Consider the following 24,614-nt stretch of genomic DNA (forward strand, 5'->3'; position numbering starts at 1 on the left):
GGAGCATATAAAATGCTATATGCTAGCTTTTCTTGTGGAGGTCTTCAAAATGTCTCAATTTGGTGCAGATTAACATATAAATTTGTACAAATACATTTTTACTTTTACAAGTATAAAGCTGTAAATTGTGAGATTTCCAATTATTACTGTTGAGCATGTGTTTTTTCTGGCCAGTTGGTGGGGGCTGGGCGTCTGCTTGCCCATCCCCCACTCCTAAACAACAATCCTGTAGGAATATAATCACCCTTCTTTGAGTATTTTCATTATAAATATATTTAAATTTGGTGTATATTGTGCATTAATGACAATTTTTTTATAATACTCTATGACTGCATTACTAGAAAAACTATTGCACAAGAAAATTGTAAAACTTGAAAAGAAAGAAAATTGTAAAAGTGTGAGGGCATTTATATTCTTATATATTATGAACATTTTCTTCTTAATTTGTTTACAAAACATTAAGTTATTAATTTGTCAATTGTATAAAACATTTTTAATCCAGCTAGCTATTTTTGTGATGGCTCCGCCCCTTTTTTCAGCCAGCCACTCTGAAACTCTTGCCCACTGAAGGGCTGTTGGTAGATCGGACACGTTTACGGCCGGAAGTTAACGAGAATTATTTCATCATTTATTTAATTTCCAATTTATTGTATTTTATTAACGTCTACCCCCACCTTAACCCTAAACCCAACCATCACAGAGCTTTAAAAACAGTAGTTGTACAGAGTATTATTTATGTTATCTACTAAATTACCCAATAAATTGTATTTTTTAACGCCTACCCCCACCCCAACACTAAACACAACTGTCACAGTACTGTAAAATATTAATTATTGTTAAACAGTGTCATAAAAAAATGCTGCTGTATTAATGTGCACCTCGCACTTCCAGCCGGCCGCATGTCCGATCTAGACTTCACCCCTCTGAAGCTCTGACAGCCATTTTGTTTAATGGCAGGGAGCATATGCAGTGCTGTATGCTAGAATTGGTTTTGTAGCTCTCTAAATGTCAACAAACATGTTGCTATTATTGTGTTTTGCTAATAAATGCTTGATTAATAGATTTTATGATGATGTATTATAAAGTTTGGTGTATTTTCTTTTCTTGAATGTAAATGTTTTTAATCTCGATGTTGCTGTTTTGAAGTGACATCAAATATACTGTTTGCTAATTTGGTGTAGATACAAACAAGTTTGTAAGCACGATTTCAATTGTCACTTCTACAAGTAAAAATCTGAGATTCACATTATTACTGTTGAACCTGTAATATGTTTTTCAAGCAGTGGGTGGGGGTTATGCTACTTGTTACCCATCCCCCACTCCTAAACAACAATCTTGTATTAATAGAATCACCCCATTTTTTTTTTAGATGTGTTCATTATAAATAAACATTCATATTTGATGTGTATGTGTATTTATTACAAAATAAATGTATGAAAAAAAATTAATAATTCAAGTGCACTTATTATAAACCTTTTTTAATTTAGATAACTTTTTTTTTTATGGCTACACCCCTTTCTTTCAGCCAACCACTCCGGAACTCTTGCCTTCTGAAGCTCTGACAGCCATTTTGTTTCAAGATAGACAGCATATACAATGCTATAAGCTAGCATTTGTTGTGGAGGTCTCCAAATGTCAACATACATGTTGCAATTGTTGTGTTTTGCTTATAAATGCGTAATTAAAAAGATTTTATAATGATGTATTGTGAAGTTTGGTGCTTATTTTAATGTGAATGTTCATAATCTTAATGTTGTGTGGACGTGACGTCAGATATGTTTACGAATTTGGTTTTACTTTTACAAGTACAAAACTGTAAATTGTGAAATTCACCTTCTTACTGCTGAGCATGTATTATGTTTTTCAAACAGTGGGTGGGGGGTTGTGCTTCTGCTTGCCCGCCACCACTTCTAAAATACAATCTTGTATTAATGTAATCACCCATTTATTAGAGATTTTCATCATAAATAAACATTCATATTTGATGTATATGTGTATTTTGTGACAAATAATTTATGACAATTTATGACTACATTACTAGCAAAAATGTTAATTGGTAAACCAATTCACCGACGGACAGTGTGCATTTTTTATTGTATATTATAAACACATTCTTTCCCATTTGACCACAAAAACATTAAATAATTAAAGTGCACTTGTTATAAACAATTCTGAATCCAGCTAGCTATTTTTGTGATGGCTCCGCCCCTTTCTTCCAGTCAACCTCTGAAACTCTTGGGCTGCGTCCTAAACCGCATACTTCCATACTATATAGTACGCTAAAATCAGTATGCGAGCCGAGTAGTATGTCCGAATTCATAGAATTCGAAAATCAGTAGGCGAGAAGTACCCGGATGACTTACTACTTCCGGCGAGATTCTGAAGTGCGCAGCCCATGCACGCTGCGCTATCCCATATTGCCCTGTAAGAGAATTCATGAATGGAAGTGAGGTGACGCAACTGACGCAGGTAGGTCACGTGACCATGATAAAATGGCGGATGTAGTACGTCCGAATTCCATTCGTACTTTTCACATTCATACTGTATAGAACGCACTTTTCTAACGGCCGAGTAGTATGTTTTAAATTCAAATGCAGTACCTACTGAGTAGTAGGCAGTTTCGGACACAGCCTTGCTCTTTGAAGCTCTGACAGCCATTTTGTTTCATGGCACACAGCATATACAATGCTATTCACCTTATTCTCAGCTGTCGAGCGGGCGCTGCCATTTGAATCTTTTTGTCTCGCGACTTCCGGTCACATTCACTTCCAGGGCCGGAGTGGGACTCATTTTCAGCCCTGGAGTTTCAAGCCAGACCGGCCCACCTCAGTTCAGACTGATTCCAATTCAGTTACTAATGGCACTATCACATCTTTTTCAAGAAAACTGCTGCTTTAGAAATTCAAATGTTCAACAGCCCTAACAGTATTTTATGTCTTAACAATAAAATCTAAAAAAAAAAAAAAAAAGATTTTTCAAGGGAGATTCGATCTCAGGTCTGCGACATTGAAATGCATTGTGCTTACCACTGGACCACATTGGCGCTATCAGGTAGAGTAAAAAATAACTAATGACTTGTGACCCTTAAGACACAGCACTACTTTCTTTTGATGGCTCAATCTTTTTCTCCTATTTTTAGATTTCTGATCAAGTTATGTCAGATTTATTAATGTAGTGAATCATTTGATTTTCATTGAGCAGGTGTATTATTCATTTTATTCGAATTCTTATATTCACTAAGGTGCCGCTGATTGGGGTCGATAGTTACATTACATCATCATCATTAACGTTAGTTAACCTGCAGGCTGCATTTTTCTCACGGGGCTGTGAGAAAATAAATAAAAAGAGCGGCACTGCGGCAAAATAATGATTAAAAAGAGAAAAGCTATGGTCAAATAAATAAATAGAAGAAAAAAGTGTGACTGCTGAGAGTGCAAGCAGCTAGGGACACCGGCCCTCGCGGCCAAAAAACAGACCGGCCCACCGGGAATTCTCCCGGTCCTCCCGATTAGCCAATCCGGGCCTGTTCACTTCCATTCATTTTTTGACGTTAACAACTGCTCGTTACGCTGCTTGATGTTGCAATTTAATATTTTCTTATTATATTATGCTACTTGGTCTGTGTAGTCATGCAAACATTTGTTTGTTGAGCAAGTAGTTTGGCCATTTTCTGCCGTTTATTATTCCTAGTCATTTCTCCCATAGGCGACTGAATCGGAAGTTCTAAGACAATCGCGAAAACAGGCGCACTTCCGCATTTTAGAATAAGGTCAATAAGCAAGCATTTGTTGTGGAGGTCTTAAAATATCAACAGACATATTGCAATTGTTGTGTTTTGCTTATAAATACTTGATAATTTTTTTTAGAATGATGTATTGTGAAGTTTGGTGCTTTTTAAAATGTTCATAATCTTCACGTTGTGTTGACGTGACGTCAGATATGTTTACGAATTTGGTTTTACTTTTACAAGTACAAAGCTGCAAATAGTGAGATTCACATTCTTACTGTTGAGCATGTATTTTGTTTTTCAACCAGTTGGTGGGGGTTGTGCTTCTGCTTGCCCATCCCCCACTCCTAAACAACAATCTTTTATTTATATGATCACCCTTTTTTATGTTTTTTATTATAAATAAACATTTATATTTGATGTATTTATGGCAAATTATTTATGACAATTTATGACTGCATTACTTGTAAAAAATGTTAATTTGCAAAACAATTCAGCAGACCGTGGGCGTTTTTTCGTGTATATTATAAACACATTCTTCCCTATTTGACGACAATAAATAAATAATTGAAGTGCACTTATTATAAACAATTCTGAACCCAGCTAGCTATTTTTGTGATGGCTCCGCCCCTTTCTTCCAGCCAGCCACTCATAAACTCTTGCCCTCTGAAGCTCTGGCAGCCATTTTGTTTCATGGCACACAGCATATACAATGCTATATCCTAGCATTTGTTGTGGAGGTCTCCAAATATCAACAGACATATTGCAATTGTCGTGATTTGCTTATAAATGCTTGCTAATTTTTTTTATAATATTGTATTGTGAAGTTTGGTGCTTTTTAAATGTAAATGTTCATAATCTTCACGTTGCTGTGTTGACGTGACATCAGATATGTTTACGAATCACAAAGAACAAAGCTGTAAATTGTGAGATACACATTATTACTGTTGAGCATGTATTTTGTTTTTCAACCAGTTGGTGGGGGTTGTGCTTCTGCTTGCCCATCCCCCACTCCTAAACTACAACCTTGTATTAATACAAATCACCCATTTTGATGTTTTCTTCATGAATAAACATTTATATTTGATGTGTATGTGTATTTGTGACATTATTTATGACAATTTATGACTGCATTACTAGTAAAAATGTTAATTTATAAAACTATTTAACAGACCAAGGGCATATTTTCTTGTATATTATAAATACATTTATCTCTATTTGAACACACAAAAAAACATTAAATAATTCAAGTGCACTTATTAAAACATTTTTGAACCCAGCTAGCTATTTTCGCGGTGGCTCCGCCCCTTCTTCCAGCCAGCCACTCCGAAACTCTCGCCCTCTGAAGCTCTGAGAGCCATTTTTGTTTCATGGCAGGGAGCTCGGCGGCTCTCATTTCAATGCTCTCAGAAGGGACTCGGTAAAAGGTAAGACACATTGTTTAAATATTATCTATTTACTTGCAGGAGGGAGCGTGGTGTTACAGCAGTGTGACATTTACTTCAAGCAGGTTCGCCAGAAGGACTCCGTCTGTGGCAAATGCTGAACTACATTTTAGCCAGGCTTTTTGCGTATTAGTTTTTCTCAAGTAGACACCCAAAGTGCGGCTGAAAAACGTCTGTTGTGTTTGAGACCCTATTATCAAGAGTGATTTTGAGGTAATCTCCACCCGATAAGTGTTGGATGATTATTTATCTCCCATTTTCGCTGGCTGACGGTTCCTCTATTGTATTGTGTTGCATCGCCATTTGAATGTTATTGAATGTAATTGTGAATTATTGACGTTTACTGCTTTAAACCGCGAGTTTCGTCGTATCACTTCGACTATTAGACATCACTCGATCGGTTTTAACGCTTTGTTTGCTAAGCAAGATTAATATAGCGTGTGAAGAGCGGATCTGTGTATTTTTGTATGCGCTTGGTTACGTCAAACCTCGTGAAGTATCGCAGTTTGGCGGCGCGGCGCGATATAGCTACTAGAAAGACATGCCTGTGTTCATTTGTGTGTGTTTTGTGAATTTAGATATGAATATAGGCGTAAAACATTGATCTAATTACAGATAAGTCATAAGGGAAATGCATTACAGTTTTTTTAGACAAACTGTTGTAATTTGGGCCCAGTTGTGGTTTATATTTTACTAAATGCATTTTGTAAATGCTCTTCAAATGTCTTTATTATGTGTTTTAGCACACATGTATTTTATCTTCTATGTTTGTGGTGATTAAAAATGACACAATTTTTACTAATAACATTTTGTGTGTTTTGGGTGCTCATTTACACGATAAATGTTTTGGGGGGATTGTAAACGTTTTTGAAAACCATTACCATTTACTTGTAAACGGAGAAACTGCGATTTTGTAAAAGCATTTGCATGACTTAAATTACGTGTTCACGCTATAGGCATGTATAGGGTCATATAAGAAAGGCCTGGCGCCATCTTGATCTGTTTATTTCCAAGAACTCAAAGAACTCTCGCGATAACCTGAAAATCGATCTTGTTCGTTTAACTTGGAAGAACGAACTCTGAAGACATCGAAAAACACAAAACGATAAAATTATATTCTGCGATCCTCCATTTGATGACCTTTACACTTTTTAACGGAAAAAAATTTAACGTTACAACGTTCGTAATATGAATGAACGTTTTTCCATTTAATGTATATCTTCAAATGCCTTACAGCATGAGGTTACTTTGCACAGTGCAAATAAAGCTTATTTTAATATGAATTTCAGCAATTAAAGGTCTTTCCATAGGTTTACGCCTTTTAAAATATATTTATGTAAAGATCTACTTTAACCGTGTCATGTTCGCGCACGTGTGAAAGTTCTAAAATAAATGAGTTGTAAATAATGTAAATTGTAAATAATGTTCATTATAGATGTGCTGCTGCCATTTTGTACTGCGCTGCCCTCCTCTAGCTGAAATGACGTCTCAGACTAAAGGTTGATTTCTAGTTATGCATCAATCGCACACGTATGCTCTGGGGCAGCATAGCCCTCGCCGTGGCTGACGCACACCTTTCAAAAAATGTAACTACGCGTCGCAATAACAATAACAAGTGTCGAGTCTGTGAAGTAGCTTTAGATGGAAACTATTGTTATGATTAAATAAGTACCTCCGAAGAAACACGACACAGAGGAACATAAAAACCTACTGCCAACTAGTGTTTTGGAAGTGTTATTGCAGAGCAACACAAACAGTGCTCAGAAGTATAAATGCACGACTACGTGCAAGGCAGGCGCCGTGGGTCATGCCGATCACTCAACACAGTGGTATAAATCAGCCTTTAAAGCGAGTATTGTGCTCATTTGATGCTATGTGTCTACGTTATCAAGGACACATTTGGGTTCTTCCACGCGACCTTTGTACTTGCGTTTGTATTGAACTTTGTCGATTAATGACATTGCATGAATACATGAACGCAAGATTGCTTAAAAACTAATATTAAGGCCATGTCCACACTATGACAATTTTCTTTTAAAACATATTTTCCTCTCCGTTTTTGCCTTCCGTCCACTCTGAGACAGCGTTTTTTGAAAATAAAACATATCTTTTTGAAAACGCTATCCAAAGTGGTTAAATATTTTCTTGTTGCAGTGTGGACTGTGAAAACGATGGCTTTCGAAGTGGGTGATTCATTTTAGTCAAGTGAAACAATTTATCAAAACATGGAATTTTTTTTTCTTGTATGTTATAAACAGTCATTTTTTGACATATTTTTAAAGGATTAATGTCAGTTTGTACATGCTCCATATTGCTTTTCTTTAAAGGACATGGAACATTTAATGGTGATTTATACTTCTGCGTCAAATGCATGCTTATGCACGGTCGCATACCCCTCGTCGACGCTGACGCATACCTTTCCAAAAATGTAACAATATGTCACATCAACACGTAGCACAAGCTCTTGGATTGGTCAGCTTTGTAATGCTGGTGATTGTGAGGGTGGGCGAGAGCCGCACAAACCCATTGGAGAGAGTGTTTACAAGTGTCGAATCCCGTGAAGGAGCTACAGATGGAAACTGTTGTTCTGTTGTTTTGTGTTTACCTTAAGATTAAAATTGTTGCACGTCCCCTGGCTCCTGCCTCAGAATGAGCGAGTTTTAGCTACTTGTACATTAAGGTTTCTTTTAGAAACAAATAAAAAGCAAAGAAATACGACTGCCAGCTAGCGATTTGGAAGTGTTGTTGCAGAGCAACACAAACAGTACGCAGAAGAATAAATGCACGACAACGTGCAAGGGATGCGCCATGGGTTATGCCGATCACTCGATGCGGAAGTATAAACCAGGCTTAAGTTGTAGCTTTTTTTCAGCGGCAGCAGCAGATGTCAGTTGCGTTACAGACCAGACATTTTCAGAGTGACTAAAAGTAAATAAATGGCAAGCGGATTTAATGCTAGTAAAAGCTTCTGCGCATGCACAGAACATGAACGAGAGCGTTTTTAGCTGTTTAAGTGTGGATGACCTTTTTTTGGAAATAACTGAAAATTATATTGTGGATATGAGGCCTTTTTAGATGAAAACATGTTGTTCAAATTTACCTGGATTAGTGTAGACATAGTCCAAGAAATGGCCTGTGTTTGCTTTTTGTTATTTTTGTAAAGCATTCATTTGAATGGGAATTGTTTTGACAACCTTGTTGCCAATACAAAAGAGGGTAGTCGCGATACTGGAATTCGATACCAATTGAAACTGAAATTTAAAAAAACATCCGTTTCCAGTGAACATTTGAGCGCTGTGGTGCCCGTTCTTAAACGGCGCTATTTGCCATTGTGTTCACGTGCTCAACAGAAATGACTGTGATTGGCCGTGAAGGTCATCGGTTCACCAAACTCACCGCTGTTTACTGTGTGTAACCAAACATACAGAGACACTAGAGCGCATTTTAAAACCGTGATTCATCAGCGGATCGCATTTATGTAAGCTTATGAACAAACCAGCTGGTCGAAGTGACATTTTTTTTACATTTCAGTACCGATTGTTATCGGATTCCAGTAACATGACAACCCTAATACAAAAACTGATTGAAAAATGCAAATTTTAATTTTAAACTGCTTCTTTGTTGTTTAAAATATAGGGTATGTTTATATGTGATAGGCTATTATAAATGCAATATTTTTTCTATATTATTTTTTATACTATACTAATTAATACTAGGCATTTGCTAGAGTGATGTTTTTTGGTCGTTTCGGTGCATTTTAAGTCAGCATTTAAAGTCATAATCTAAAGCCACAGTGGATCAAATGAATTTTACTATTGCCATGAATGTGGGGTGGGGTACACTATTGGCTGAAAGACTTCCCCTTCCCCTCCCCCAACAAATGAACCAGTATAACCACAAAAACAATGGCCCTGCACATTAACATCAATTTATGCACATCCTATATTACAAACTGAGTAATCCTCCATAGCAATAATCAACTGCTGCTTTGTTTTGCTTGGAAACTAGTGTGGTCAGAACCAATGTTTATTGGTCTACATTCTCTGAAATCCTCAAGCAATGAACTATTGGTTTCTGAAAGGTTGTCGACAAACCACATCATGGCTTATTAACATAAAGTTGGCCTAATTTTAACTTCATGTGACGCCATTACCAGGGGCCAGGACACACCAAACCAACAGTCAGGTCAGCCATCGGGCTTTGTCATTCCGGCTAGTTTGTTTGTGTTCCACACGTTGCCTCTTGTCGGGTTAATATTGGCCCGATTTATCATGTAGAATCCGCGTCTGGTCGACCGCTGAAGTGAGCGCTTTTATGGTTATTCGGCAACGAATCAGAACGTGAGTGTGACATAGCAAGTAAACAGATCAAATAAAGGAGCAGCACAAAGAGGCCGGCTGTATTTTCTGTAGATTTCTGAAATATTTGCAAACAATGTGGATTAATAGTATCAGACATATTTACAAGAGTAAATCCTTCTGTGGTGAGTGACAATTACTGTCATTATGTTACTGAATACTGCTTTCTTTATGCTTTGCACACATGCGTCGAACGTTCTGGTTTCCCGTTGGGAATGAGAAAATAGACTACTGCCTCCTGCCTTGCAGAAAGACAAATTCTCCCATGCAGGCGGAGTGTTTATTGTTTGTCCATTTGGTGTGTCCACATGCAGCTTTTTGGTCCAGGCAGAACATTTTGCGGCCATGTATTGTAGTGTAGAGATTAGGGTTGGGACCATAGATGATGCCATCGTCCACTGATGGCCGATAGACATCCCGATGCTGAGCCGTCATCGCAATCCTCCACCCCTGTCGCAGCTGCAACCCGCTCGCGAAAAATACATATTTAGTTTACACTAATACATTCTAAAATGGCATTTTAGAACGAAAATTATCAAAAAAATGTCCACACTGGTGTTTCATCTAGCATATCTGAAAAGATCTCCCTCCACACTATACCGCTGAAAACGCACATCACGTGACCACACAGTCATGCACTGCAGCATATCTGAGCTCCAGGCAGTCAGCGGGTGCTTTGAGCATGAAACCCCAGAGAGCAGTGCACGTTGGACAGTTTAGTAAGGATGTACCACTGGATCGCGTCTCTAGTTGTTAAAGGTGATATTTAATTATTAATCTGGTCTCTGTCTAACGACTCTTCTGTCTTTTGAGTCTATCAGGTAACGTGTCACAGCGTCAGTACACTGCTTCAATCTTTCGCTTTCACGCTTGTACTTAGTAATTTTAGTGAAAACCTCAGATACTGTTGGTTGGTTCCTGTTGGTTGTGCACCTTTTTTAATAACCAAGTTTGCCGATGCCATTATATCAACACCGATCACTCTGCCTTTTCAGTTCCGAGGAAAAAGTGATTGACAGGTGGTAATTTGTGTGTAACTTGTTTATTTATTTATCATTTGGTTATGAGTAAAACAAATACTATGCGGGTCAGGTAGTTGAAAGGGTTACAAATAATAAGGCTACAAATATTTAATTTGTTATGAATTAATTCCACCGCCACTTATGACGACGATACCATCGTCCATCACATTAGACATCGTACGATGCCAACTTGGTCGACATCGCCCAACTATACTCTCAAACAAACACAAGACACCTGAACACCAGTGCTTTTTAATTCTCTCCATAAATAAAACTTGTATTGGAACTGCTGCAATGTTTTGTTAGGTTGTAATCCTCTGAGAAAACGTTTGATGATCACCAAGCAATGACAATGGAGCGAATGCAAAACATGTTGAAAATGCTGAAGGAAGCGATGCGATCACCCTTTTCCCGCTCTTTTAAATGCAATATATGACTGACTTAAAATTTACCTGGTTCTGGGATACATCAGCCTTCCAAAGTAACTTAATTCTACACCACAGATGTTGACTTTTTGGCATCAAGTCCTCCTGTGCTGAACTCATTATCCCTGTCTACACAAGCTATTCAGACCCGGTTTACACTAAGGGCCTACTCACACTATGCCATCCGTACCTTGCCCAGGCCTGTTTCCCGGATCATTTGAGAAGTGTGATTGCGCTGAATCGGGCTCAAGCACGGTTCACTTGGCCGGCCCTGGCCCGGTTGGAAGAGGTGTGCCTGAGCGCGGTTCACTTGGGCTTTGGCACGGTACGCTTGTGTGTGAGTGCAAAACGCGCCAAAGCCCGAAACTGAAAGCGAGACATGACTTTTACGGGGTTTTTTCATATGGATTTATTAATCATTCTTTACTGTTCAGTGAACGCAAACTGCCGTAGTTTATTAAAGACGAGAACTCCTCACTGCACAACAGCTGCGCGGCTTCAGCAGACCTCCTCATTCCTGCAGCACGAGAGCTTTATGATTGTTTTTGTGCGCCAAAAGTGGCGGATCTGTTCTGCGAAATATCTGTCTGCGTGTCACCGCATCCCTAAGTACTGTTTGGCGAAAAATATTTGACTGCATGTCACTGCATAACAGACGACTGAAACGATATAACTAGAGAAATCTCCACTGTGCTGCTAAGTGAGAGAGCGCTTCTCACTGAACAGCGCAGCAGCGATAACGTAAGCGTGTCGAGGCCCATTTGTGGTGTGAGTGCGGGCCGTCGGGGGAGACGGGAGGGGGACAAGCGTGCTTTGGCCTGGTTCGAGGCAACTGTACCTAGTGTGAGTACGGCCTAATACTCACGGATGCACTCTGTTTAGGCGTGCTGCATTATGATTGGTTCAAATAGCATACTGTGAGAAAATCGCGCTGTAAAGCGATTTAGAAATCGAATTAGAAATTCAATGAATCACACAGCTCTTGTATGTATTACTATTGAACATCCAACAATATCATTTTAATCAGCATGTTTTTCTATCTTTAGATTAATTGACCCAAAAAAGAAAATGACTTTTTAGTTCTAATGTCCATTGTGGTGCCATTAGTATGACTTACAAAAGATCAGTGTGTACCTGTGGTTTGGCACATTTCAGAATCTAAATATTAACAAAAAGTAGATGTATAGCTAAAAATGTTTGCATACTTCCCTTATGCCTGCAGCATGCAGTTCAAACACTAATCAAACACAGCTGCCTCTAATCTTCAGCTGATCCTCAACACTTTGATTACCATTTTCAGGTGTGCTTGATTAGGATTGGAGCAAAACCAGACGGGCCATTGACCTTAAATTCAGTGTTCCGTCTGGTCTATTCACCACAACTACAAATTTGAATAAAGACAATGCATCCTTAAAAGCTCAATTTGCATTTGACTTTTGAACAGGGTATATGAAAGGGACTGCTTCAGGATCTTTTAGCTTGTCTTATGCAGTGGTTGTTTACACCAAGTATAAACATCTGTCTCAGGTGGGCAGGGCAGCAGGCGTGTAAACAGGCTTTGAAAGATCTTTAACTTTGCAAAAAGGTGTGAAAACCAGAGTGGCGACACTTTTATGACAACTCTGTGTCATTTATAAGTGATTCCACTTGCATAAAGACAATAGTACATTTATATTGTTTTTTCTTAGACATAGCTACTATGCGGTTCTGTGTAATAGAAGTAGATTTTGTTGACAGAAATAATGTCCAGTATAGAAAATAAAGTCATGGTGCAGTGTAAAAATAATGAATATTGTGTATGACTTCCATTAGCTTTGAGGAATGCATTAATACATCTCTGCTAGAGGTGTGAACCTATACTGGTCTCACGGTTCGGTTACGATTATCATGCCATCGATTCGGTTCAATTCGATATCTTGGTGCATCACAGTGCATTGACGATGCTTTCCATACACAGTGTTGTATTTTGGTGGGTGGCTATAATAAGCTGTCTGTATAAACACACACAGCACCACACTGTCTCTCATTCACACACATACACAAACATAGAAAGCTCCAAACAAATGCACACACACACACACGCCACGCGCGCTTGCTTGATCGCTCCTTTGGGAGCGATATTGTGAGTCCGCCCACTCCTGTTAAAATTACACCAGAGTTACCGAACGCTCCCGCGCTTTACTTGGAAATTTATTCCTGTGCCGCATGAAATCTGGTCGGGTCCCACGACAATGCACAGGTACAGCTGCAAAAGTCACGCCAGCAGCCGAGAGGAAAAGTCTCACCAGCAGGTGAAATGGGCCACAGTGAGAGAGAGAGACAGAAATGGAGTACTTTCATTCCCTCAATCGCAGAGAAATAGGGGCTTCTGCTGTAATTTTCCATGAAAGACTGTACAGAAATCACACACACGCAGTGAAATTGTGCACAGTTAGCGGCCGGAGTATTATAAGTACCCGCCCTCACCTCCCTCGCAACAGAGTGCATATGAGGTGAATGACATCAGTACATAATAACCGGTTCTGATTATTACTGAACTGATACCGAATTGTCCGCATCTGCATCGCGGTGCACCGAAGAAACAATTAATTTTGACACCCCTGATCTCTGCAATAACTCAAATAACCTATTAATAAAGTCATCTGGAATGGCAAAGAAAGCGTTCTTGCAGGACTCCCAGAGTTCATCAAGATTCTTTGGATTCATCTTCAATGCCTTCTCCTTCATCTTACCCCAGACATCCTCGATAATGGTAATTTCTGGTGACTGGGCTAGCCAATCCAGTTCTGACTGTTTGTATTAAGTACAAAATTGTACTACAAATAGTATGTAATATAAATATATCAATACATTTTAATACAAGAATTCTTGTGATGTGAACCAAAATCTAATGGCATATGGAATGCATTGTCAATGCACCGAGATATCAAATTGTACTCAATTGAATGAACTAAACTATGAGACCAGTGTATGTAGAGTACGGCTCAGTGTGCATTTATGTCCATTTCCACTTTCAAAAGTTACCAAAAAAGCAAACCTTGCTATTTTTTTGGCACCCTATGCAAAGGGTATTTAGAACAACAGAATGGTACCAAAAGGATGTCGCTGGACTCGCTGCTGAACGCTGTTGGTTTACAGAAAATCGTCACCTATGCATGCAACAAGCCAGGAGAATGACAACACAGGAAATACAATTTTTAAATACACAGCCGAGACACCGTAATAATAAATATGAGCCACCCCTGAGCTTAAACAAACCTTGTCATCTTCTTATAACATGCCAAAAAGCAAGAACAGAATCTGTTGTTTGCTAAATTCTTCTTTATGGGGGTGTCTTAAAGCATGTGGAAAGCAGTTTTGCTTTCTCTATTTGCGTGAGCTTGTCACGCGTCTATATTTAAAATAAGGAACTTAATTTCATGATAATGACTTGCACATGATTATTGAAGTGCTTCTCATTCATTTAGAAATGGACAAACGTGAGAGTGAAGAGTGGAAAAAATTCAAAAATGATTTTTTTAGCAATCTAATACCCAAATAAACTGCAATTTTTGATTTATTATCATTACCTATTGGTCTATTACAAGAGTGGCCAACATGTTCCTGGAGAGCCACCCTCCTGCAGATTTCAGTTGCTACCCATATCAAACACACCCGCCTGTAATTATCACGTGGTGTTCAGGTCCCAATTAATTGGTTCAGGTGTGTTTGATATGGGTAGCAACTAAAATCTGCAGGAAGGTGGCTCTCCAGGAACAGGGTTGGCCACCCCGGTCTAATTTATAAACTTGGAATGACAGAATTATTTTTTATTTTGTCTGTATCTTTATTTTAGATTTTTTAACTAGAGTTACTAGAGTCACAGTGTGCTCGTGAAGAATAAAGATGAGAGGTTTGTGCTGACTGCATATGTACTGCTATTGAACACAAATAAGGCCTATGCTGGTTTTGGGTTTATTGTTATGTAATTGTTAATATTTCGGAGACTGTGTTTAATTATTTAGCTTGCTTGTTATTTTTGTAATTACAGACGTTCTATGTGTTTGTTCAGTTATACAAACTGCTTTTATATAAACTGTAAAATAGATCAGTGGGCCGTTCACATATCACGTCTTTTGCATGTGCAAGTTTATTTCGAGTGATGAGCTGCTTGCATGTGCAAATAAAGCCTGGTTTATACTTCTGCGTCAAGTGACCGGCGTAACTCACGGCGCAGGCAACGCGCGTGGTTGTGCATTTATACTTCTGCGCACTGTCTCTGTTGGTCTGCATTAACAGTTCTGAAACGCTAGTTGGCAGTGAGGTGTAAATGTTCCTTTGTGTCGAGTTTCTTCGCTTCTGTTTTGCTTTTCCTGAACACTTCCGGGATGTACAAGTGACTCAAACTCGCTCATTTTGAGGCAGGAACCGGCGGACGTGCAACAACTTTAACTATGAGGTAAACACAAAACAAACTTTCCATCCTGAGCTTTCCATACGGGACTCCACACTTGTAAACAATCGCTCGCGCCATTCGCACGGCTCTCGGTCCCACCCAGACTCGTCAGCACTACCAAGCCGACCAATCACAGAGCTTGCGCTACGCGTTGTTGCGACGTGTAGTTACATTTTTTGAGAGGTGCACGTCAGTGATGCCGACGGCCACGGCGAAGGGCTATGCGTCAGCGGCATAGCATACGCCGGCGTTTGACAGAAGTATAAATCAGCCTTAAGGAGTGACGTGCACATGGCGTCAACTGGCCGTAATGTTCCTCTGCTGAGTGACTTTGACAAGGCACAGACATAAAAGAGATCCATGGAATATACACACATTTCAATTAGATACCTCTCCAAACACCTTTTTTTTCCTGTTTAATCATAAAAAATAAATAGCACATTTCTGGACACTCAAATCGTCTGACACATTTTTGGGGGAATCCCATCCACCACCATTGTGCAGCATCCACCAGGATGACGTGTCGGCAGCCATATTGCGCCAGGCCGCATACCAGCTGATTGGTGAAGAGGAGATAGATTGATGAAGCCAGTTAAGATATGGAGATGGTTAGGAGGCCACGATGGACGGAGGCCAGTGGGCAAATTCGGCCAGGATGCCGGGGCTAAATCTCTATTCTTTTTCGAAGGACAGATTGGAATTTTTTAATGACCACAGAGAATCAGGGCTTTGGTTTAATGTTTCATCCAAAAGATGGCGCTCACTGAGCAGTATAGAGTCCCCGTCAATATACTGGGCGTTAAGACAAGAGAATCAAAAATTAGGTTTTTTTTATCTGTGAACCATCCCATGCTTAGTTTTTTGTATATAAAGCATCAGTTTTGTTAAAGTGCTTCTCATGCGATTTGGGAACAACCCATATGGATTAATATTTTCCTTTTTTTGAGAATGACATCAACAGCAACTTTCTGTTGTACACCACACTTGCCAATAGAGTACTGCTGACAATGGATACATGAGCCTGATTGAGGTGAGCTGTACCAATCTGTACAGTACAGTACTGACCTGAACCATTAAGCTATGTTACCCTTCTGACCTCATTCTTAAATGTAGAGGATTTGAAGTGTTTTGACCTGGTGGTTTAAAATTTTATCCTCTATCACCAAAAGTTAAGTCTGAAGGCAAAACTTTTACACCCGATCCACATTTCGTCTTATACACCTTCATCTGTTTCGGTTGGTTCTGAAATTGTCAGTCAGCTGTCAACAAATCAGACTTTATTCCAGCATTTGCATCACAATCTGTTCTTCACATACTAGCCTTGACTGAGAGCTGGATTCGTTCACAGGACTCAGTCACTCCGTTCTCTCTAGAAACTTTGCAATCACCCACACTCCACGCCCGATTGGGTGGCAATGAAGGACTGGTTTTCTAATTTCTAATGATTGTAAATCAGGGGTCTCAAACTCAATTTACCTGGGGGCCGCAGGAGGCAAAGTCTGGGTGAGGCTGGGCCGCAAAAGGGATTTCACAAAAAAAAAAGTCCTCAAATGTCATTATTAACAGTTTTAATTATTTTTTCAGAACATGAAGTGTCCTGAACATTAATAGAACATTGAGTGAAGATTATGAACAGTTCTTCTGAACATGGCATCTTTTGCCTACTCCTTACTGCCAGAGACTTGACAGCGCTTCTTCTCACTAATCTGAACCACATTTGGCTTTAGAGCGGAAGCAGTTGAGACCCTCAGAATGGCTTGAAGATGATCATCATTAAGTTTAGACCTGTACTTTGACTTATTGAAGTTCAAGGTGGAGAATAATTTCTCACACAAATATGTGCTCCCAAAAAGGCCAAGTCCTAGGGAAAAAAGTGGGGGAACTCACTCAAAACTTCCATTCCCTCACCTAAAAAAAAGGCGTATATATGTATAAATAAAACACCCCCACCCCACTCCAGTCACATCAGTCTGTACCAGTCTGTATCTACCTATAATATATATAAGACAGGGCTCGAAATTAACATTTTTACTTGGTAGCACCGGTGCTCCCAACTTCAAATATTTAGGAGCACCAAAATAAATTTAGGAGCACCAGAAAAAATTTAGGAGCACCCACCAAAAATGATTGAGAACCGCTGCAAATTGCTTTTTAAGGGATTTATTGTATTTTAAAACAACATCAATAGGACTGACAAAAACCAGAAACAACTATCTAACTAATGCTGCGAAGACATTGATATTTGTGTGCAATAATTCCAAAATGAATGTCTAATAATTATAGAATATTAATGATGATGAAAATGACAATAATAGTAAAAATGAATTACATTTCTCATTATGATACTGCCTTGAATGTGCATGAATGTAGGTTATCTGTTACTTAATAAAAAATTATTGATTATTTTTAAAAAAAGATTATAATAAATCATTTAATTCAATGATGAAAGCTGCAAAGCAGTCATCAGTAAATAAATAAAAAAATAATATACACCTCAAAAAAGAATAGACAAAAGAAAGAAAGTAAAGTCTCACTTCTATCACTCTTTAAAAGTTTTGGTTTCAGTTTGTGTCAATTTAAAGGTTCAGTCTGGGATGATCTTCATTTTTCTGTGTTAGTGGAAAAGCTGGCGAGTCAGCCGACCCAATTTATGAGCAGGCAGCGCAGGATTCTTGCGATGACCACCGGCGCAATACCGCTGTTTGTTATGAAACGCAGTTTCAGTGTAAACATAGTAAAGGCGAGCTTTTTTGGCGATGATATGTACAGTATTAGATTCGACTTTTAGCGGACATTTGCGCTGAACACGCAGTGAATGCAACGCATGGAGATTCGTGCGCCTTCTCCATGAAGCGCGTACTCGATTGATCTCATCTGCTGGATCATTATTCACCACGTGACGTGTCATGATCGCTCTCATCTGCACCTCAATTTTAGGTGGGGTTTGCAAACCTGTGTGCTTTAAGTTTTTACTCTTCTGCCGTTTGCATTTCCCGTGGTCATAAAAGCTCCTTCCCTGTCATCTGACAGCGCAATACCTTGAGTGATTGACAGCTAATATGAACCAATATAGCGGCAGGGAAGAGCGATTCCGCACGTTTTTACAAAAAATCAAAACAGGTCGCACTACAACCATTATCAGCAGTCGCACTAATGCGCCCAAATATATTATGAGGTCGCATAGATTAATTTTCGGGTGCATATGCGACCAAAATGGTCGCAATTTCGAGCCCTGTAAGATGCAGGCTGTAGCTAAGTGGCCGGCAGGGGCGGGAACAGCTTACCTTGGTTCTTCCCGCCCGTCACAGCGTCTAACAAAGGGGCGGGGTGCGTGGTGACGTCACCGGCATCCCCACCCCTTTGTTTACACGGCGGGCGGGGAATGCCAGTGACCGCTGTGTACGGATAGAATCAGCGGAGCGGGAAGCGCTCGCTCTCCCCGCTCCGCTGATTCTGTCAGTGTACAGCGGTCGGCGCGGGCCACAAAATATTGCACTGAGGGCCGCAAATGGCCCGCGGGCCGCGAGTTTGAGACCCCTGTTGTAAATGCTTCAATTATGCTCACTTCACCAATAATACCTCATTTGAATACCATGCAGTCTCTATCACTTCTCCAGCTAAGTTTCACATTCTGGTCGTTTACTGCCCTCCTGGTCATTTGGGTGCATTTAATGGCTGTCCAATTGGACAACAATCAGGGCAACTAAGAGCATGGCGCAAAACAAATGTCCCCGCGTACATTAAGGGCGTACTCACACTATGTACAGTTGCCTCGATGCGGGCCAAAGCACGCTTGTCCCCCCGACGGCCCGCACTCACATTGCAATTGGGCCTGGGCACGCTTGCGTCATCGATGCTGTGCTATTCAGTAAGCGCTCTCCCTCAGCACAGTGAAGATTTCTGTAGTTATATCGCTTTAGTCCTTAGGGATGCGGTGACACGCAGTCAGATATTTCGTCGAAAAGATCAGGGGCCTCATGTACGAAGACTTGCGTGGAAATCTTACTAAAACATTGCGTACGCACAAAGCTGTAAATGTGCGTACGCAGAAAAAATTTCAGATGTATGAAACACTGCGTACGCCGAATCTCACGCATATTCTTTTGTACATCCGAATGAACGTGAAACTGAGCGCAACATGCACGAGCGCAAAACCCCTCCCTGCCTCCTCCCCCGTATGAATATGCTAATGACTATGCTAATGGCAAAACCCAACGAAAAAGCAACGGCAAAATCAAACAAAAAGAGAAACTTTGAACAGAATGTGAATTTGAGGTGCTGCTTTCGGAGGTAGAACGGAGAAAAGCGGTGTTATTTGCAAGTTTGTTCTCCGGAATTAACAACAAAAGAAAAAAATAGAGTGGGAGAATTTAGCTGATACGGTTAACACAGTTGGGTCTGAACATCGCACTGAGTGCATTTAAAAAAGAAATAGTGTGGTTTATATCTGTAAAATGTTGCAGTTCCCTTAGCAGTCTCAGTGGCGCACCTCATAAGAAGCATATGATCATGTACTGACATGTTCGAGCACAAACTCGGTTCGAATCCAGCGTCTGATGAATTCTTTCTTTTTTTTCCCGCTACATATCAGATTTTGCCCACTATTTATCACGAGAAAGACAAGTAGGAATCATTAATAAGTTTGTGCATCATATTTTATTTGCACATTTATTGAATGGAAATGTTTCTGATTCACGCATGCAAATTTATCTTCAGATAGTGTCTTTATAGCAATGTGCGTGCAGTAGATAGCTCAGATTACATTGGGAAAACAGGCGACCGCTGCAAATTGTGCTTTAATGTTTAGCTGGTCAACTGTATGGTATGGAAATCTTACATACCTACTATATGAACCCGTCTCATACAGCTGCCATTGCAAGGATCAGACACTTTGTAGAGAAGAATTTAACACAACTGCCTCTAGGAGTCGCCAATGGAAATAAAACAGACATGCACAAAAAATGTGCGTACGCCTGCCAGAAAGCTGCCGTGAACCTGCGCACATTCCCACGTTCAGTTCATTGTTAGTAAATCCAAACGTGAGCGATTCTGAGCGTGAAACCTGGCGTACGCAAAGTTTTTGTGCGTACGCAGCGTTGATACATGAGGCCCCAGCCACTTTTGACACTTGTAAGCAATCATAAAGTCCTCGCTGCAGGAATTAGGAGGTTTGCTGAAGGTGCGCATCTGTCGTGCAGTGAGGGGTTTGTGTCTTTAATAAACTATAGCAGTTTGCGTTCACTGAACCGTAAGAATAATTAATAATCCCTATGAAACAGTACTTTAAAAGTCACGTCTCGCTTTCAGTTTCGGGCTTTGGCGTGTTTTGCACTCACACACAAGTGTACCGCGCTCTGACACACCTCTTCCAACCGGGCCAGGGCTGGCCACGCGATTCAGCGCGCTCACACTTCTCAAACGATCCGGAAAACGGGCATGGGCACGGTACGGATAGCATAGTGTGAATAGGCACTAAAAGATATCAAGCCCAGCTTGCATCGTTTGCCTTCCAATTTCATTCAGCCAAAATCCTATACTACCAAAACAAATTCAACAGTATTTCAGACACTGCAAACTATTCAGTACATCTAATACTCTGATCTGTCCTCCTCCACCACTTCCTTGTAAGCTGATGGTTTGGCCTTGTTTTTCACAAAAACAATCCAAACTTTGCCGATCTGCCCATCTCACAACTTGCCCTCTGGACCCGATCTCCTCCTACATCCTTCTGGAGATTTATCTGGTCATAGTGCCAGCCTTACCATACATTATCAACACTTCACTCCATGTTGGTACATTTCCAACCACTTTTAAGCAGGCCAAGTAATGCCGATGCTCAAAAAAACATCAGGAAACATCTCAATGGTTGAAAGTTACAGACCAGTCTCTCTCCCTCCTTTTATTGCCAACACACTGGAAAAGGTTGTCTAAAACCAAATGTTCACATTTTAACGCAACAAATTGCTTGATGCAAACCAGTCAGGTTTTAAATGTGGACATTCCACTGAATCTGCATTACTCTGTCACTGACGCCCAGCGGATTACCAAAGCAGGTTCTAAATAATCTGTTCTTCGTTTACTGGACCTATCTGCTGCTTTTGGTATTTTGAATCATCACAATCTACTATCCACCCTTCCCTCAGTGGGCATCACTGGAACCCCACTCTGCTGGTTGGAGTCTTACCTCACCGGCAGATCATTTAGGATTGCCCGTAGAGGAGAGGTATCCAAAGCTCATCAGCTGGTCACTGGGTAACTAAGAAATCTTGTTCTTTGTCTTCTTCTATTTTCTATTTAAACCACATCAGTGGAAACCATCATCAAATCACATGGTTTCTCTGACTATTGTTATGCTCTATCGTTTGTTTCATCCAGATGACCCAACTGTAGCTGCAAGGGTCTTGCATTACCTAGAAAATATCTCCTCTTGGATTGAAGACCATCACCTACGCTTAATCTGGCAAACACTGAACTTCTTGCCTTCCCTGCAACTCCACACTTTAAACACAATTTCTCAGTCCAACTGGGATCACCTACGATTAGCCTATGTAATTCAGTAAGGAATCTTTGGGTAATCCTGCATGATCAGCTCTCTTTCAAGGAACATATTGCTAACACAGCTCGATCATACAGGTTTGGATGAGAACATTTTTCTACATCAGGAAAATAAGACCCTTCTTAACAGATCATGCTTCACAAATTTTAGTCCAAGCTCTTGTCATTTCAAGGCTGGGCAGTGCTCTACTAGCTGGACATCTTGCACCATTAAACCTCTACAGATGATCCTAAACACTGCAGCTTGTCTGGTCTACAAAGAGCCCAAGGGAGCCCATGTAAAACCTCTCTTTATCTCTCTGCGTTAGTTACCTGTTGGGGCTTGTATCAAGTTAAAGTCATTGATGCTTGCTTACAGAACAGCCACTGGCACTGCACCCTCTTACCACCACCTGCTCCTGAAAGTCTACATCTTCTCCAGTAGCCTTCAATCAGTGAGATAACACCACTCTGTGGTACCATCACAGAAAAGCTATAAATCGCTTTCCAAAGCCTTTCATTCAATGTTCCTTGCTGGTGGAATGATCCTCCCATTCCCACAAGGACTGCCGATTAATTAATATCATTGAAACAATAACTAAAAACTCGCCTCTTTCGAAATTACCTGAATCCCTGTGAACAAAACTAGGACCTCTTCTTCTCCCCCCATACCAGAAGAAAGCCTCAAAACATTATGCAATTCTGAGTGTGCCACTCACCTGTGAGTGGGCTTGACAAACCACCTGTTAAAAAAACAACCTTTCGTTTCTCTGTCATTTGAAATGACACTTGCGCTAGTTTTTGCAAATTTGCAAGGTTCTTCCTTGAAGGTTCTTCGTTGTCCATAGGGCTGGGCAGTATCACAAAAATCTAAAAATCTAGGTTTTTTATAAAGTTTGATCGATTCACGGTTTACGATTTCGATTTCGATTTTTTTATTTATTTTTTTTTATTTGTGTAACTAGTCAACTTAAAACATTACAACAACATGACTGAAGTAACACTCTCTTTATAAGTAACTTAAACCATCTGGTTAAGGAAGATTGTATTTTTAATGGCCATGCCATACATAAATTAGTCAAAAACAACAAAGAAATTCACAAGTTAAATATCATTGCAAAAGACGTCACGAAACACCAAAACACATTTTTTGCGTTATTTCAAGAAAAATCGTACTTCCTGTTTGAAACGAATTTTCGAAGCTGCGTCACGGTCATGACATAATAGCGTTGTATTCCAGCGTGCAGACTGGGCGTCTGTGCCAGAGTGAGTCTTATTACGTCTTAAAGTGTGATGCATTAATGCATGAGTAAGGCTTGGTTAAAACCAATCAGCGTGCTTTATTGTGCAACTTCATTAATATTCATTAGTGTCACCGTGTTTAATAGTAACCAATCCCTTTGTGTTTTTCCAATGCTTTACTTGCATTGCTCTACTCTTCAGCAAGTTGGCTTGACTTTTAAGCAATTCCTTAGTGCTGCTTTTAATGTTTTTTAGGTGCAAAGATGCATGGATGTCTCCTAAATATACGCATTTGTTGATTTATTTTGTTAACAAATTACAGAAAGAGGCAATTAAACATATATTGTGCCTCTTCAGGATGGAACTGAATAAATTTACAATCCGTATATGCCGTATTTTGTGACTGATCAGCATGTGAACAGATGGGCCTGTTGTTGGTCAATAGAAAACAATAGTAAAACTGTCTTCCGTTTTCAAAATAAGAGTCTTGCATACATAGTTAGTTTAATTTAAACTAAGACAAATAGTTATTGTTTTCTCAGTAGGAAGCTTTGTGGCTTATCAAACACAGCCTGGGGCGTCTATAGTAATGATCCCAGAGCAACATCAGTCTATTATGGCTGGTGCAGCTCCTCAGGTCCAGATGACTAAGAATGTGACCTAAAGACTGATTTATACTTCTGTGTCAATCGCCGTGGCCGTCGCTGACGTGCACTTCTCAAAAATTGTAACTACACGTCACAACGACGCGTAGCACAAGCTCTGTGATTGGTTGGCTTGGTAGCGCTGACGAGTCTGGGCGGGACTGAGAGCCACGTGAAAGGCGCGAGCTGGACGCAAGCCCAATGGAGCGATTGTTTACAAGTGTGGAGTCCCGTGAAGGAGCTTCTGATGGAAAGTTTTGTTTTGTGTTTACCTCATAGTTAAAGTTGTTGCACGTCCGCCGGTTCCTGCCTCAAAATGAGCAAGTTTGAGCCACTTGTACATCCAGGAAGTGTTCAGGAAAACCAAAACAGCAGAGAAGAAACTTGAAACAGTGACACATTAACACCTCACTGCCCACTAGTGTTTCGGAAGTATTAATTCAGAGCAACAGAGACAGCGCGCAGAAGTATAAATGCACAGCCACGTGCTTTGCATGAGCCGTGGGTTATGCCGGTCACTTGATGCAGAAGTATAAATCAGGCTTAAAGTGCATGCAAATCTTGAGGGCTTGCTTTATGAGTCACGTAACAGTCTGTTTTGTGTTCTGATAGGCCAGTTATTCACCGAGGTAACAATCGTTTTTGAAGCTGGATTTATACTTTTGCATGGCGCCACATCGTGCACCTCCACTGACTGAGCACGCACCTCACAAAATGGACGAGGCTTTTAAACTTGCCGCTTTCGCCGTTATGATATTCTATAAAAATGACAGGGGGCGGTC

At 40.1% G+C, this 24,614-nt stretch overlaps 1 protein-coding gene across 1 annotated transcript in view; it reads left to right on the plus strand.

The window, feature by feature from the left end:
• The first annotated feature begins 5,056 nt into the window (after positions 1 to 5,056).
• Positions 5,057 to 24,614, plus strand: part of ccdc71 (coiled-coil domain containing 71) — a 28,984-nt gene continuing 9,426 nt past the window's right edge. Inside the window, 1 exon segment of the mRNA NM_001044710.1 lies at positions 5,057 to 5,154. The gene's annotated coding sequence lies outside the window, so the exon portion shown is untranslated.

Source organism: Danio rerio, chromosome 22 (assembly GCF_052040795.2).
Source record: "Danio rerio strain M-AB ecotype USA chromosome 22, GRCz13ab, whole genome shotgun sequence".
Lineage (NCBI taxonomy): Eukaryota > Metazoa > Chordata > Actinopteri > Cypriniformes > Danionidae > Danio > Danio rerio.